The 14628-nt window shown below is 42.2% G+C and overlaps 1 pseudogene; it reads right to left on the bottom strand.

The window, feature by feature from the left end:
• LOC142018657 (uncharacterized) overlaps positions 1-14628 on the bottom strand; it is a 269306-nt pseudogene that overhangs the window by 197642 nt on the left and 57036 nt on the right.

Genomic DNA, 14628 nt, shown 5'->3' with positions numbered 1-14628 from the left:
TACTATTTTTTTTATTTTGTGTAAATACTGCTATATATAATGGACAATTTTATAGGCATTTGTATTACTGGAAAGTAAGCCTGACATGGTCCCAGTTTTAGAAGTAGAGGCAATCTCTTCATGGATCTTATTTAAAACCTAGTGAATCACAAAATCATAAATTTGGGGCTAGAAGGGACATCAAGTGATCATCAAATCCATCCATCAAGACAATCACTGACAGTGGTTGATCTAGCCTATTCTTAAACACAAGACAACATCAGTTATCCAACCTTCGCTTAACCAACACTCAGTGTTATTGGACATTAGAATCACAAGTGACAGAATGTGTGCTGATGACAGATTGGTGCAGGTGTGCCTGTGGAATTGGGGGCATGGTGTATTTATGTGTTAGCATGATGGCCTGTGTCCTGTATTTTCATAAACAGTACTTTAATTTTTTTTAATCAGCATTTCACATGAAAAGAGAAAAAGTGGTTATTTACATGGAACAAAATCTTGGAACCTTAGTAAGGTTAAACGTAAAACTGTGCGAAAAGGTGGCAGAATATGGCATGGGGCATGTTACTGTTGGTGATTGAAAGAGGAATAGAAGTGAAATTGAAAAGTAATGCTCAGCTAGGGCTTTAAATTAAAGTCAGAAAAAAGAAATGATGAAAAAAGTTGAGTATAAAAATTTGAGCGAAGCTTTATTTTCTAATAACAAGCTATAAGGAAACACCAAGTGTGTATCATTTAGTCTGTGTAGCAAACATTATCTCCTGTCTGGTGCTTAGAATACAGACTTGAGAATCCGGAAATATAGGTTTAGCTACTGCCACTGCTATTAATTCATCATATGGCCTTAAAGATTTAGCTTTGCTATGCCTCAGGTTGTCTCATTTGTACAACAAGAATAAATAATATTTACCGATCCCACAGTGAAACAGAATTAAAACATTTTGAGCTTAGAGGAGAACAGGTAGGCATCTTACAAAAAAGCTATTTTTATTTGTGGTGTTTTAATGCCCACATGCACCAAGAGAAAAGGATAGTAAAAAGGGCAGATCCTTAGCTAGTGTAAATCAGTGTCGCTCGCTCCAGTGACTTCAATGGTACTACATAAATTTACACCAGTTGAGAATCCAGCCTGAAGACTAGGGGGAAAAAAATCTCAAGTTTAACTAAAAATATTTATTTGGAAAAAAACCCACAGCCTACATAGTCTTTGCATTGATAATTATCAACAACCACCATGGACTCAGCACCCATTGGTGTCCAATGCCTCCCTCACGATTTCCTTCTATCCTTCTGTGTCCAGTGCAGAGCAGCTTAGTTCCTGTAGACTAGCACTGCACCCATCTACTACATCATCTACCCATTCTCCGTGGGGTTTTCCTCTCCTATTCAAACTCTCCTTTGTGCCAAACAACAGGGTCAGTCTTTGCACTGCATCCTTGTTACTAGAAAATCCTTCCTTATATGTATCAGAAGGGTAGCTGTATTAGTCTGTATCTGCAGAAAACAATAAGAAGTCGTGTGGCACTTCACAGACTAACAGATATATTGGAGCATAAGCTTTCGTGATTTCATGTATGCATCTGAAAAAGTGGGCCTTTGCCCACAAAAGCTTATACTCCAATATATCTGTTAGTCTATAAAGTGCTACAGGACGTCTCATTGTCTTCCCTATGGGTGCGTCTACACTTGCACTCCTCTTTCGAAATAGGCATGCAAATGAGGTAAATTAAAATGCAAATGAGGTATAAATTTTCATAAGTGGTGTCTCATTTGCATATTCTAATTTCGAAAGAGCTTCTTTCTTAAGAAGACAGCCAGTGTAGATGCTGTTCTTTCGAAAGTAAACCCATCTTCGAAAGAATCCTTCCCATTAAATAAAGGGAAGAAGGATTCTGTCAAAGATGGGTTTACTTTCGAAAGAGCGGGATCTATGCTGGCTTTTTTCTTTCAAAATTAGAATATGTACATGAGATGTTAAATGTGCAAATTTATACTTCACTTGCATACCTCTTTCGAAAGCGGAGTGCAAGTGTAGATGCACCCTATGGCTGGGTCTACATGAGCCCCTTCCTTTCGAAAGGGGCATGTTAAAGAGCAGGTTCGAAACATGCTAATGAGGCACTGCAATGAATATACAGCACCTCATTAGCATAATGGCAGCCACAGCGATTCAAAAGTGCGGCTTTTTGAATCATATGCCACCTGTGGAGACATGACCTTCTGAAAGGAACCCCCAGTTGTCGAAAGCCCTTGTTCTTAACACTAGATAGGAAGAAGGGCTTTCAAAAACTCAGGGGGTCCTCTTGGAAGGTCCCGTCTCCACGGGTGGTGCATGATTCGCTGCACTTTCGAATCACCGTGGTTGCCATTGCGCTAATGAGGCACTGCATATTCACTGCAGCACCTCATTAGCATCTTTCAAACCCGCTCATTAACATGTCCCTTTCAAAAGGAATGAGCTCGTGTAGACATAGGGTGTATGGTTAACCCTGGTAGACTTTGGAAAGTTGTCAGATAAAGCTGAAGCTACAAATTAGAGAACCAAGACATGTCAAAGGAATTCCTCTAAGGCCAAAGCAGCTGTTCCAGAAGCAAAAACAAGTCACAGAACAATCTGTTGCTGTATTGTGGAGTTATTGGTTTGTATAAAACAAGTTTATTCAGCAATGCACTGTTGTTGTGTATTTTGTTCCCTTAGACCTTAGTGAACTTCTGCTCAATTGGCCAGTTCCCAGTTAAGATGTGTGTTACAAGAGAACCCACTAAGGATTCAATACTGTTAAACCTCTCAGTCCTGATCTTTAACATCCAGACTATGCTACGCTTATACCACAAGTCACTTGGATCACTTGTGGAATAGGATGATGTTCATCATGACCAGGACTATCACAATCTGGCCCCAAAACTCTAAAGCTCCATCTACACGGCCCCTTCCTTTTGGAAGGGTATGCAAATAAGCAAGATTGGAAATGCAAATGAGGCATGGATTTAAATGTCTCATGCCTCATTTGCATATTCCTATGTGATCTGGCTTCTGGAAGAGCTGTTTCCAGAACTCAAAGCAGCCATGTGGATGGGGTTCCTTCAAAAGGAAACCCCCTTTCGAAAACACCCTTCTTCCTATTTTGTTTCAAGAAGAAGGGTGCTTTTGAAGGGGGGTTTCCTTCCCAGGAATCCCATCCACATGACTGCTTTGACTTCCAGAAATGGCTCTTCCAGGAGCTCGATCATGTGGGAATATGCAAATGAGGCATGAGATATTTAAATCTGTGCCTCATTTGCATTTCTGATCTCACTCATTTGCATGCCCGTTCTGAAAAGGAGGGGCCATGTAGATGCAGCTTAAATGTTCATCATCAGTTGTGCCTGCTGATTTGTAAATATATCAAAGTATCAATGACTTCTCAATAAATGCTACGTGTTCTTTTCTCTGCTGAAATACTGGCATCTACTTAGGCAGATTTAACAGTACACTTTTAGAATAAAGGTATGTAGCTGTTTACTTTCTATAAGTACCATATGTAGGCAGTGGTGCAGCAGATGTTCACTTACAATCCTGTGCAGACACAAGCCAAAAAGAAAGAGTTTGCTTGATTTAGGATAAGTATGATTTTACCAGAGCAGCGAAGGGTCCTGTGGCACCTTATAGACTAACAGAAAAGTTTAGAGCATGAGCTTTCGTGAGTTAACTCGTGAGTTAGTCTATAAGGTGCCACAGGACCCTTCGTTGCTCTACAGATCCAGACTAACACGGCTACCCCTCTGATACTATGATTTTACCGTAAAGCTGTATCAAAGCTGGGGCTGAAATCCACTGAACGGTGCTGAAATTTCAACAGCTGTAGTGATACAATGGAAACCACATTTTGGCAAGATTATTTTTCCTCTTGGGATGAAAGACTATGAGAACAGTTGTTCTTGCAAGATTTTTGCTTAATCTGAAAGGAAAAAAAATAGACCTCTTCCTTTCGAACCAACAATGAAGCCATAAGGACTGACTTGAATCTGGGGATTTAAATCATCTGAATCACCCTATACCTGAAAGGGCTACTTATACAGGAAAAGAAAAGCTAAGGGCACAGCTACCACTAGAGTTACAAAGCAGTGGAACCCACAAAAAATGTGAAGCAAATCAATTTTTTCTCATGCAAGTCTATGCAAGTAAACGACATTGTAGTCTAGAAAACCAGAGCACAGCAATTCTCCTAGGACATATCTGAAAACAGACAAGAGATAGACCTAAAATGTGCCCACACATTCACTTCTTTCCTTCAGTACATGCAACTGACAGTCGACTCAAGTGGGGAATCATGGGTACAACAACATTCCACTGTCAACCAGACTTTCTCTCTAGCCTGAGCCACAGTCCAGCCAATTAGCACAATCACACACCCAACCAATCGTAGTCCTGCCAGCCAGATATTGAATTCTTTCTGTCAGCTGGTAACCTACATGTATGTTGTTACTTGCTACTGTCCCACACAGGCCCCAGGAAATCCTCTCATCCCCTTCTTGCTGTAGTATGGGAACCAGAACCAAACACAATTTTACAAGTCACTTATTTGCAATTTATTTCAAATCTCTTCAGGGGTTCTGGGTCACTACTCATTTAATCAGAGACTAATGAACTTTCTGCAGCTCACTAAAAAGTCACCTGGAAAAAACATCTTAGAATGCTGACAGCCACCTACTATGTTAGAAACTGTGTATCACTGGCAAAGAAAAATATGAACAGGATGGTCTAAAAGTATTCTGAGAGTTCATGTCCAGTTGCAAACAAAACAGGTCTGTGTAGCGATCATTTTGCTTAGCAGTGCCCCACAGAAACAAAAAACCTCTAAAGGCCATTTTAGAAAAACCTGTCCAAAAGGTACACGCTTCTGTTACTTTATTTCCCCACTGCTCTTTGGCTTCTGACTACAAAAGATACCAGATTAGCTAAAAGCAACTCATACCATTACCCCAAAATTTTGCTTTCTCACACTGCTCAGACTCCGATTAAGTCAACTATCACACTGCTATCAGTTATAAAGAGGCAAACTTTATATTTGATTATTGAAGTCAACACTGGTGTTTCTTAATTTGGTTTTAAACAATGTATCAATCTTATTCTAACATGCATCCTCAGATTCTACAAAAGTCCAGAGTAGTAAACGCCCTACACAGAATATTTGAAATGGGGTTATGTTCTAACATGAGTGCTATTCCAAAAAGCTTACGAATGTTAATCCTATTCTTTCTCTAGACACAAAATTATCACAGTAGTTCTAAAGCTTTTTTAGCCATACTGGAGGAGAATGGGCATACAACCATCAGTCTGCACTTCTTCTACAAGATAAGTTTACTAGGACAAAAAACATAAATTGATTTGAATATTTATGGTTTACTAAAAGGAAATTTGCCTCAGTTCCAACACAAAACCAGCTTGGAAATTCAGTTTATATTTTTAACAAAGAAACCACACTCCAAAGATGTCTTTTAAAAGTTCATTAATACATCTCAGAGAACCCATCTGTTACCTGCTTATTAAAGTGTCTGAATAAAACATACCTGGAAACATTCTACCCTGGAGGAAAAAAATCTCATTTTTGTATGCCTGTTTCCACAACTGTGCATTCAAAAGTCTTATGAGGACACATATCCTAATGCAGGCATACCGATCTAATTAATGTTTGGATGGCTGGTATTGAGTTGGTCGTGCTAACTGAATTTCCATGGCTGATCACTTGTTAGCCTGCTTGCAAGTGTTGACAGCTTGCATAGATACAAAATGTGGAAGGAAAAAACTATACAAGATTTCCCAGTTACAATAAATGCATTTAATGTGTTTTGATGAGGTTATTTAGACTCAATCAAGGGAGGAGTTGGGGTTACTTCCATTCACCTTCACTTCAAAGGAAATTGAACCAGGCCTTTGAGAGTTACCTACAGACACTAAATACGCTACATGGGTTTAGCCTTATAATTTATTGCTCATCTCGTAACAGCAGTCTGTGTAGTTTAACAATCACAAGTCTATTGCCTCAGAAGGGCAATTTATTCAGTAACATCTCAAATGGTTTTACAGAAGAAATTGCATGTAATTAATCTTCACCATGACACACTCTGTTTACATGAAAAAAGAAATACTAGCGACCAAAAGAAATTATAAAGAGTAACGATTTTATAACTCAATCATCTTGTCTAAACACAGTACAATTATTTATAGGATGGCAATGCTGAAAGCCCTCAACCAAAAATCAGGGACCCATTGTGCTAACTCTGTACAAGCACATAAGAAAAGGCTGTCAACATTCTGAGTTTACAGTTTTGAGCAGTCTGTGGCTCCAGCAGACAAAAATCCTGCCTCAGTGGGCTGCTGGCTAAGAGCTGCTTAGATAAGTCTCCCAGCCAGAGCAGGCATCCCCAGTCCTTTCCCCCCCAACCCCACATAACACTAACCCTCTGCTGTATATAGATACTAACCTAACATAGCCAAATGTTGATACAGTAAAATAAGCACAAACTAACACTAAGCAATACTAGCTCTGCCGTGGCTGGCCCCAAGTGAGGATGAGAGAGGAGTGTTGGGCGTAGGGCTAGTGCCACCATCCCACAAAACAATGCCAGCTACAGAAATACTGATGACAGTTCAACAGATTCCACTACTGGGAGAAAAAGGGGCTTCATTTCAAGGGAGTTGTAATGAAAGCCAAAAGGAAGCTACAACACTGACCACCCTTTTAACACCTGGTGTGGAGACTTGAAGACTGACACTATGGCTACGTCTACACGTGCCCCAAACTTCGAAATGGCCATGCAAATTCATATTCAGCGCTTCATTAGCATGCGGGCTGCCATGGCGCTTTGAAATTGACATGCCTTGCCACCGCGCGGTGTGTCCAGACAGGGCTCCTTTTTGAAAGGACCCCGCCTACTTCGAAGTTCCCTTATTCCCATCATGAGAAGTAGGTGGGGTCCTTTCGAAAAGGAGCCCCGTCTGGACGCGCCGCGCGGCAGCAAGGAGCGTCAATCTCGAAGTGCCGCGGCAGCCCGCATGCTAATGAAGCGCTGAATATGCATTTCAGCGCTTCATTAGTAAACTTCAAAATGGCCATTTGCATGGCCATTTCGAAGTTTGGGGCACGTGTAGACACGGCCTAAAACAACAGGATACACCTGGACTGGAAAGATCACCCAGGACAGGGGATGCTGGAAAATGGTCATCAAGGGTCTATGTTCCAAGTTGTAGGATTGGAAGAGCCTTAAATCAATCATCAAAGTCAAGCAATGACCTATATAGAGGTATCTGTCATGGATGTAGCCTGGACATCTTTGAAATGTAAAGTAAGCGAAAATGGTCAACATGACTAATTTAAAATGGACTTATTTACAGTCACTTTCAACTGTTACAGCGTTTTTACAAGCCTCTGGCCTTTTGTTTTTAAATAAGAAACCCTTTTGCATTCATGCATACATCCACTCTAGTAAAAAACAGATGTGAACTGCAGTGTTTCATTAAAAGCATCACTGCAGGGAACTGATGGAAGTTGAAAAGATTTATGACCAATCATGGAGGTCTGAGAATTGGAAGTTCAAGAATATATTTTCAGAGAAGGCAACTTTCTGATGTGAAACAGCCTCTGACCCTGCATACATCTATTGTACCACTAATAACTACCATGTGCAATGTAGCAAAATGAGATATGCTTGCAGATAATCAGCATACTACTTTTATTCCGTGTGTATTCATACTACCTGTTGTTGATATGTACTTATTAGTCATTCATAAAGGTGGCCTCAGTCCAGATTATAGATAGGCACTAACCATATTAAAACAGCTACCTCAGTTTACATTAACTGACATCACAGCTAGAAGTCTCGAAAGGAACCCCTGACCAACCCTCTTTGCTGCCCCCCCCAGCCAGCTAGGCAAAGGTTGATGGATGTCCTTGGTCTGAAGTAAGGATGTAAAGCTCCAGATTGGACAATCTACTCCCTCCCTTTCACCAGTACGACTGCTGTTTCTACACAAAAAACCCTATTTCCTTCATGCATCCTTAACTCCTTTCCCTTCCCACGCAAATGATACGGTTTAGCTGCAGCAAATACTCATGTCATTGGAAGTGCTCTCCATCAGCAAAGCAAAACTCACTGCTTGGAGGCTGAAGTGCTTTGCTGGCAAAAGGAGGAGGGAGAAAAAGTGTTTTGTTGGCAAAAGTGTAGGCAAAAAGCACACCCATCCTGACTTTTAGCAACAAGGCTGTGTCAACAGAGCCTTGTTTCTAAAAGCCACGTAGTGCAGCCATGCACTGTTTTTGGAATGGTGGTAATGTGCATTTTCCTACCTTGAACACTCAGCACTTCTCCCAGAGGTAATACACATGCTCTGAGAAACACGGACTGCTGACACCAGAATTGTTCCCTTCAACTTTCATGCCTTGAGACTAAGGAATTGAATTATTAGTCTCACAGGCCATGTCTACACTAGCCCCAAACTTCGAAATGGCCACACAAGTGGCCATTTCGAAGTTTACTAATGAAGCGCTAAAATACATATTCAGCGCCTAATTAGTATGCAGGCGGCCGCGGCACTTCGAAATATACGCGGCTCGCCACCGCACAGCTCATCCCAACAGGGCTCCTTTTCAAAAGGACCCCGCCTACTTCGAAGTCCCCTTATTCCCATCTGGTCACAGGAATAAGGGGACTTCGAAGTAGGCAGGGTCCTTTCGAAAAATAGCATCGTCAGGATGAGCTGCGCGGCGGCGAGCTGCATCAATTTCAAAGTGCCACGGCTGCCCGCATGCTAATGAGGTGCTGAATATGTATTTCAGCGCTTCATTAATAAACTTTGAAATGGGCATTTGCATGGCCATTTCGAAGTTTGGGGCTAGTGTAGACATAGCCATAGAATCATAAAACACTAGAACTGGAAGGGACCTCGAGAGGTCATCAAATCCAGTTCCTTGGCCTCTTGGCAGGACCAAGCACCATCTAGACCATCCCTGATGGGTATCCATCTAACCTACTCTTAAAAATCTCCAGTGATGGAGATTGCACAACCTCCCCAGGCAATTTATTCTAGTGTTCAACCACCCTGACAGTTAGGAAGGTTTTCCTCATGTCCAACCTAAACCTATCTTGCTGCAGTTTAAGCCCATTGTTTCTTGTCCTATTCTCAGAGGGCAAGGAGAACAATTTTTCTTCCCCCTCCTTGTAAACCTCTTTAAGGTACTTGAAAACCACTATCATGTCCCCTCTCAGTCTTCTCTTTTCTGAACTAAATTAGCCCAGTTCTTTCAGTCTTCCGTCATAGCTCATGTTCTCTAGACCTCTAATCATTCTTGTTGCTCTTCTCTGGACCTTCTCCAATTTCTCCACATCTTTTTCTGAAATGTCGTGCCCAGAACTGGACACAATACTCCAACTGAGGCCTAATCAGCACAGAGCGGAAGAATGACCTCTCGTGTCTTGCTTACTACACTCCTGTTAATGCATTCCAGAATCACATTTGCTTTTTTGCAACAGCATCACACTATTGAATCATATTTAGCTATGACCCTTAATCCCCCCCATAGTACTCCCTCCTAGGCAGTTGCTTCCCATTCTATATGTATGAAGCTGATTGTTCCTTCCTAAGTCAAGTACTTTGCATTTGTCCTTATTAAACTTCATCCTGTTTAACTCGGACTATTTCTCCAGATCATTTTGAATTCTGACCCTATCCTCCAAAGCAGTTGCAACTCCTCAGAGTTGCATCATCTGCAAACTGAATAAGTATCCTCTCTATGCCAGTATATTAAATCATTGATGAAGATGTATTGTTTCAGCAAAACAATATATGCCTCTTCTACAGCATGTATGCAAATTGAATATTGGGCTAATTTTGGACTGAACTACACTTGAACCTCCCTATTCCATGTGTCTGATCTAGGAACACCCATGGTTCGGACCTTGGGAGAGGGAGGAGGAAGAGGCTCTGAGTGTTGCCATTTGCCCTCCCCCGACCAGCAGGGGACATCAGCACAGCACGGTGTTTGTCTGGAGGCTCTTCCCCTGCCACTCCCATAGCAGCAGGAGGCAGTGGTTGGGAGTGGCGGGAGGCACAGAATCATGTGTGCTCCCAGAAGCAGGGCACCAGGTAAGCACCCTACACCCATCTCCCTCCCTTCCGGACCCTGCACCTCCCCCCACAATGTGCTCCTGCACCACTACCTCCCTCTCAGACCCCATACATATAGCTCTCTCCACTACATAGGAAATAAAGGAAATCAATACTTTGCAAAATGTTTTCATTTGCACCTTCAAAACAAAAAATATACATGAACATCCATGGTCCAGATAATTCCATAACTAGCTTTGCCTATTTCCCCAAGGTTGCCAGGTTAAGGAGGTGCAAGTGTTAAAAACAAAGCAGTTCCCTCCCCCATTCCCCGCTGCACAACACTGAAAGAAAGCATCGCATTGTGGAGAAACAAGATGCTGCGGGCATCTCCTTAAGCATTAGAGTTTTGAGGGTGTACTGAGTAAAAATAGGGAAACTACAAGTGACAGATATGGATAATGGTGGCTATAAGGTCTGTGATTAAATACTAGGGTAAGAGAAGAAAGAAAGGTATTGTTTTGTTGCTCTCTTTCCCCTTGGTATAAAGATAGACACTTATCAGCATTTGCTCAGCATTGTTGAACTCTTTGTCCACTGGCAATGTTAACACTGACCCCAAAAGGCCTAGCCTTGCCTCCACTGTTGTCAATAGGAGAAGGATAGGGCACAAAATGAAATATTTTCAAGAGGAAAACAATCTGCCAAAGTCCAAAACCATTGTCAATGCTCAGAACCTTACCAGATGAGGAGCTTTTTTGTCAGCTTTTTGCTTTACTTTAGCTTTTAGCAGCATCTAGAAGGGAGGATCTGTCCAGCAGTAGTCACTAGGCTGAATAAAAAACAAGCAAATGGGTCTTCCAGACCTCCTGGCAGTGTTCTCTGTAAGCTGAGTGCTTACGTGGCCAACCAGGAAAGATTCAGGTGTCCCCTGGCTGATCAGCAGAGCACCCATGGCTGGCAGCGTGTTTCTGCGGTGATGCACAACTCCATGTGCCTTGGTGCACATTAAATTTATTCTGCCCATGGATGGAAAAAATCGAAGGGAAAGCTGCCTCCTGGGCCACCCTTCCACCCCTCTCTCAGGGCACTTCCCTCTGGATTTTCTCCCTACAGGCCCAGCTGACGTTAGGGTTTCTTCTCCTAAGTCCCTCTTCCATTTTGGACCTCTCCAAGGTGTCTCTGTATTCCTAGTCTACCACCTGCCCCAACACCTCTCCCTTCAGGACAGTCATAGGAAATCATACGCAGCTTTCCCCAGCAACTGTGCTCTCCCCATCCTTTACAAAAATTGGGCAACTATTCCCCATCTGGTTTTAATCACTGAAATAATCCATTTATCCCCAGATGATCTGACTCAGCTAGGAGATGGCAACTTGTCAGTCACAGGTGAACTTGAACCCAGCTCCCTTTGACAGGTCAGTGACAGACATAAAAGCAAGTCACTTCACTGTTCATCAGAGGTTTAGTTCTGTGTTTCTTAAGCTTTTTGAGACCACGGAACACCAAACAATAATATTTTTAGGCAGAACACCTATGGAAATTTTCTTCAAAAAAAAACAAAACAAAAAAACTGTTGTCAGACCAGAAAAAAAAATGGCAACATATAAAGCAAAAACAAAATGAAGTTGTAATCAAGTATCATAGCAATGAAGCAGTCATATTATATCCCATTTTAATAACTGAGAAAATATAGACCATCAGCATATGATATCAAAAAATGTCTGATGCTCGGAGCACACCAGCGAGTTGTGCAGAACATAGTTTAAGGCATACCGGATAAGATACCTATGAGTATCCACTGAATCAGGCTGCCATATTTTTTCCATAAGTCAATGAGGTAGTGTCCTTTTTACCTTTTAGCTCTCATAGGAGTTTCATGCATTACACATCATCTTTTGTTGAAACTTTCTGTATCCAGAGTGCCCTCGCTGACACCATGATCTGAAGAAGGCTAGCATGGCAAGTTCTGTTTATGTCATAATCTAATTGACCTTTCACATCCTTGCTAGTATTCCATCCTATTACTGACTGTGTGCAGCGAATGTGCTGCAAAGATCACATATATTAATATTGCAGCTACTCATTACATAGTGAGAAAACATCCTGGCTGACCAGGCAAACTGGAAAGGCCTTGGGTAACTGATCTGACTGGCATTAAGTTATTAAATAAAAATAAAGGCACATTTGATTTGTGCAGCCCTGTTTGGTTGACAACTTCTGGTTTCTAACTCACTTAGAAATCACTCACCTGTATCCAATTACTCCCAAGGCCCTGATCCAAAGCCCACTAATTTCAGTGGGAATAGTTTCACTGTCTATAACAAGCCCTGAATCAGATACCCTACGGAAAACCCAATCTATGGGTTTTTTTGGTTGTTGTTTTGTTTTGTTTTTAAATCAACTATACAAATCTCATATTGTACAGTTTATGGCAAACTATTATCCACTAAGTTTTAGATACAGACCTAACTCTCCCTCCCCTGTAACTTCAGTGGCACCCTAGGGAACAGTTGGCATCAATGGCTGAAAGTTAAGTAAAAAGGAGGTGTTCAAAGCTGGCGTTTCATATTCAGGCACAGTAGAGAAAAGAAAGTTGATTAAACCTATACTAACTTCTAAAGATAATTTGTGCTTACTGAGATGGTTTCATTCACAAGCACTAGCAACTGCAGAAAAAGAATTAACACATTAAGCTCCAAAACTACTCACTCAGCAATTTTGTATCTTCATGTAATTTGAAAGCACATATTGAGCCATCTAAATTATAATAGGTATGACTGGTGTGGAGCATCAGACTTTGGCAAATGGATGAAAGGAAGTCCATAAAACTCCTTTTTTTCCTCAGCTATGCATGGGTACCTCTTCACGGGCAGCAATAGTGGAAACAATGACTTTGTGAATCATTTAGGATGTTTTCTACAAGTACACATGACCATTCACCATAGGTCATGAAGATATAACATTGTATGTAGCTAGATTAACACCACTGTAATTCTGTGGTGCTTTGATTTAAAAAAAAAAAAAACCGAACAGAATCGATGGAGTGTGACTCCTAGGCCATGACCCTAACCCAAGCCCCTTTGCCTCTCCTACTCTCAATTCTCTCCCCAGTGCCCTCCAGTCATCTGGCTTCTCACTGCTTACACATGCCTCTTTATCCCCTCCCTGAGCAGGGATGGGACGAGAGAGTCAAATTATATGGCTTACATTTTAACATTACCAACTCTGAGCAAAACAAAGTCAGGTTTTGTCCATATAAATTTTTTGACTATTTCATTTCGTTTGATTTCCTATTTTGATTTTTGTGAAAGTTTCAGGAAGTGACAATCTGTTGCAATGAAGGGTGTGAAAACTTAGAAGTCCATCACTCTGAAGCTTCCGAAGGAGGAGTGGTGCAACTTTTCAAGCAGCATCAAGCCTAGTGGATTAAGAACAAGACAAGAAAAACATGAGGTGCTGTGTCCTGTTCTCCCATCTGCTGATGACCAGCCTTTCTGTTACTCCCATTCAGTATTTCCCAATTTTATTTGGCGATGGAAACCCTTTAAACGCCAAAGAATTTTTCGGAACCCCATTCCTGGGCTCTACCCTCCCCCATGAGCCCCCAAATCCATCCCCCATCTCTAGGCTTTATCTGCCTCAACCCCCAAATCTGCCCCCTCATTCCCAAACTTTACTTCCCATCCCACAAACCTGCCCCCATCCCCAGGATTAAGTCCTCTCAGCCCCAAACCAGTCCCCAGGACTAACCCATCCATGGTGCTGGCTGGGGAGCCTACAACGGGCAGCCATGTGGGCCCAGCAGAAGGAAGGATGGCGTGAAGGTGTTCTGCTGTTGGGGGTGAGCCAAGCCACACCTACTGGATGAGTGTGGCCACTGGGGTAGTGGGATGAGTGAGGGGCTCTCTGTGGCTCCCTGCCCTGCTGCCACTGAAATAATGGAATTAAACACAATGGCCACTTCAAACACAAATCCTCAAAATGGACATGCAAATGGCCATTTCAAAGACTACTTATAAGGCACTGAAGTGTATATTCAGTGCCTTATTAGCATGTTGGAGGCCACGGCTCTTCGAAATTGCTGTTTTTTGCTGCTGCGCAGCTCGTCCAGATGGGAGTCCTTTTTGAAAGGACCCCGGGAAATTCAAAATCTCCTTATTCTTATCAGTGGATAAGCCATTAAGGCTTTGTCTACACTAGCCCCAAACTTCGAAATGGCCACGCAAATGGCCATTTTGAAGTTTACTAATGAAGCGCTGAAATGCATATTCAGAGCTTCATTAGCATGCGGGCAGCCGCGGCACTTCCAAATTGATGCGGCTCATCCCGACGGGGCTCCTTTTCGAAAGGACCCTGCCTACTTTGATGTCCCCTTATTCCCATGAGCAGATGGGAATAAGGGGACTTCGAAGTGGGGGGGTCCTTTCGAAAAGGAGCCCCGTCGGGACGAGCCGTGCGGCGGCGAGCTGTGTCAATTTTGAAGCGCTGTGGCCACCCGCATGCTTATGAAGTGCTGAATATGCATTTCAGCACTTCATTAG

Source organism: Carettochelys insculpta, chromosome 10 (genome assembly GCF_033958435.1).
Source record: "Carettochelys insculpta isolate YL-2023 chromosome 10, ASM3395843v1, whole genome shotgun sequence".
In the NCBI taxonomy this organism is placed as follows: Eukaryota; Metazoa; Chordata; order Testudines; family Carettochelyidae; genus Carettochelys; species Carettochelys insculpta.
This window is presented reverse-complemented; position numbering and strand designations above follow the sequence as displayed.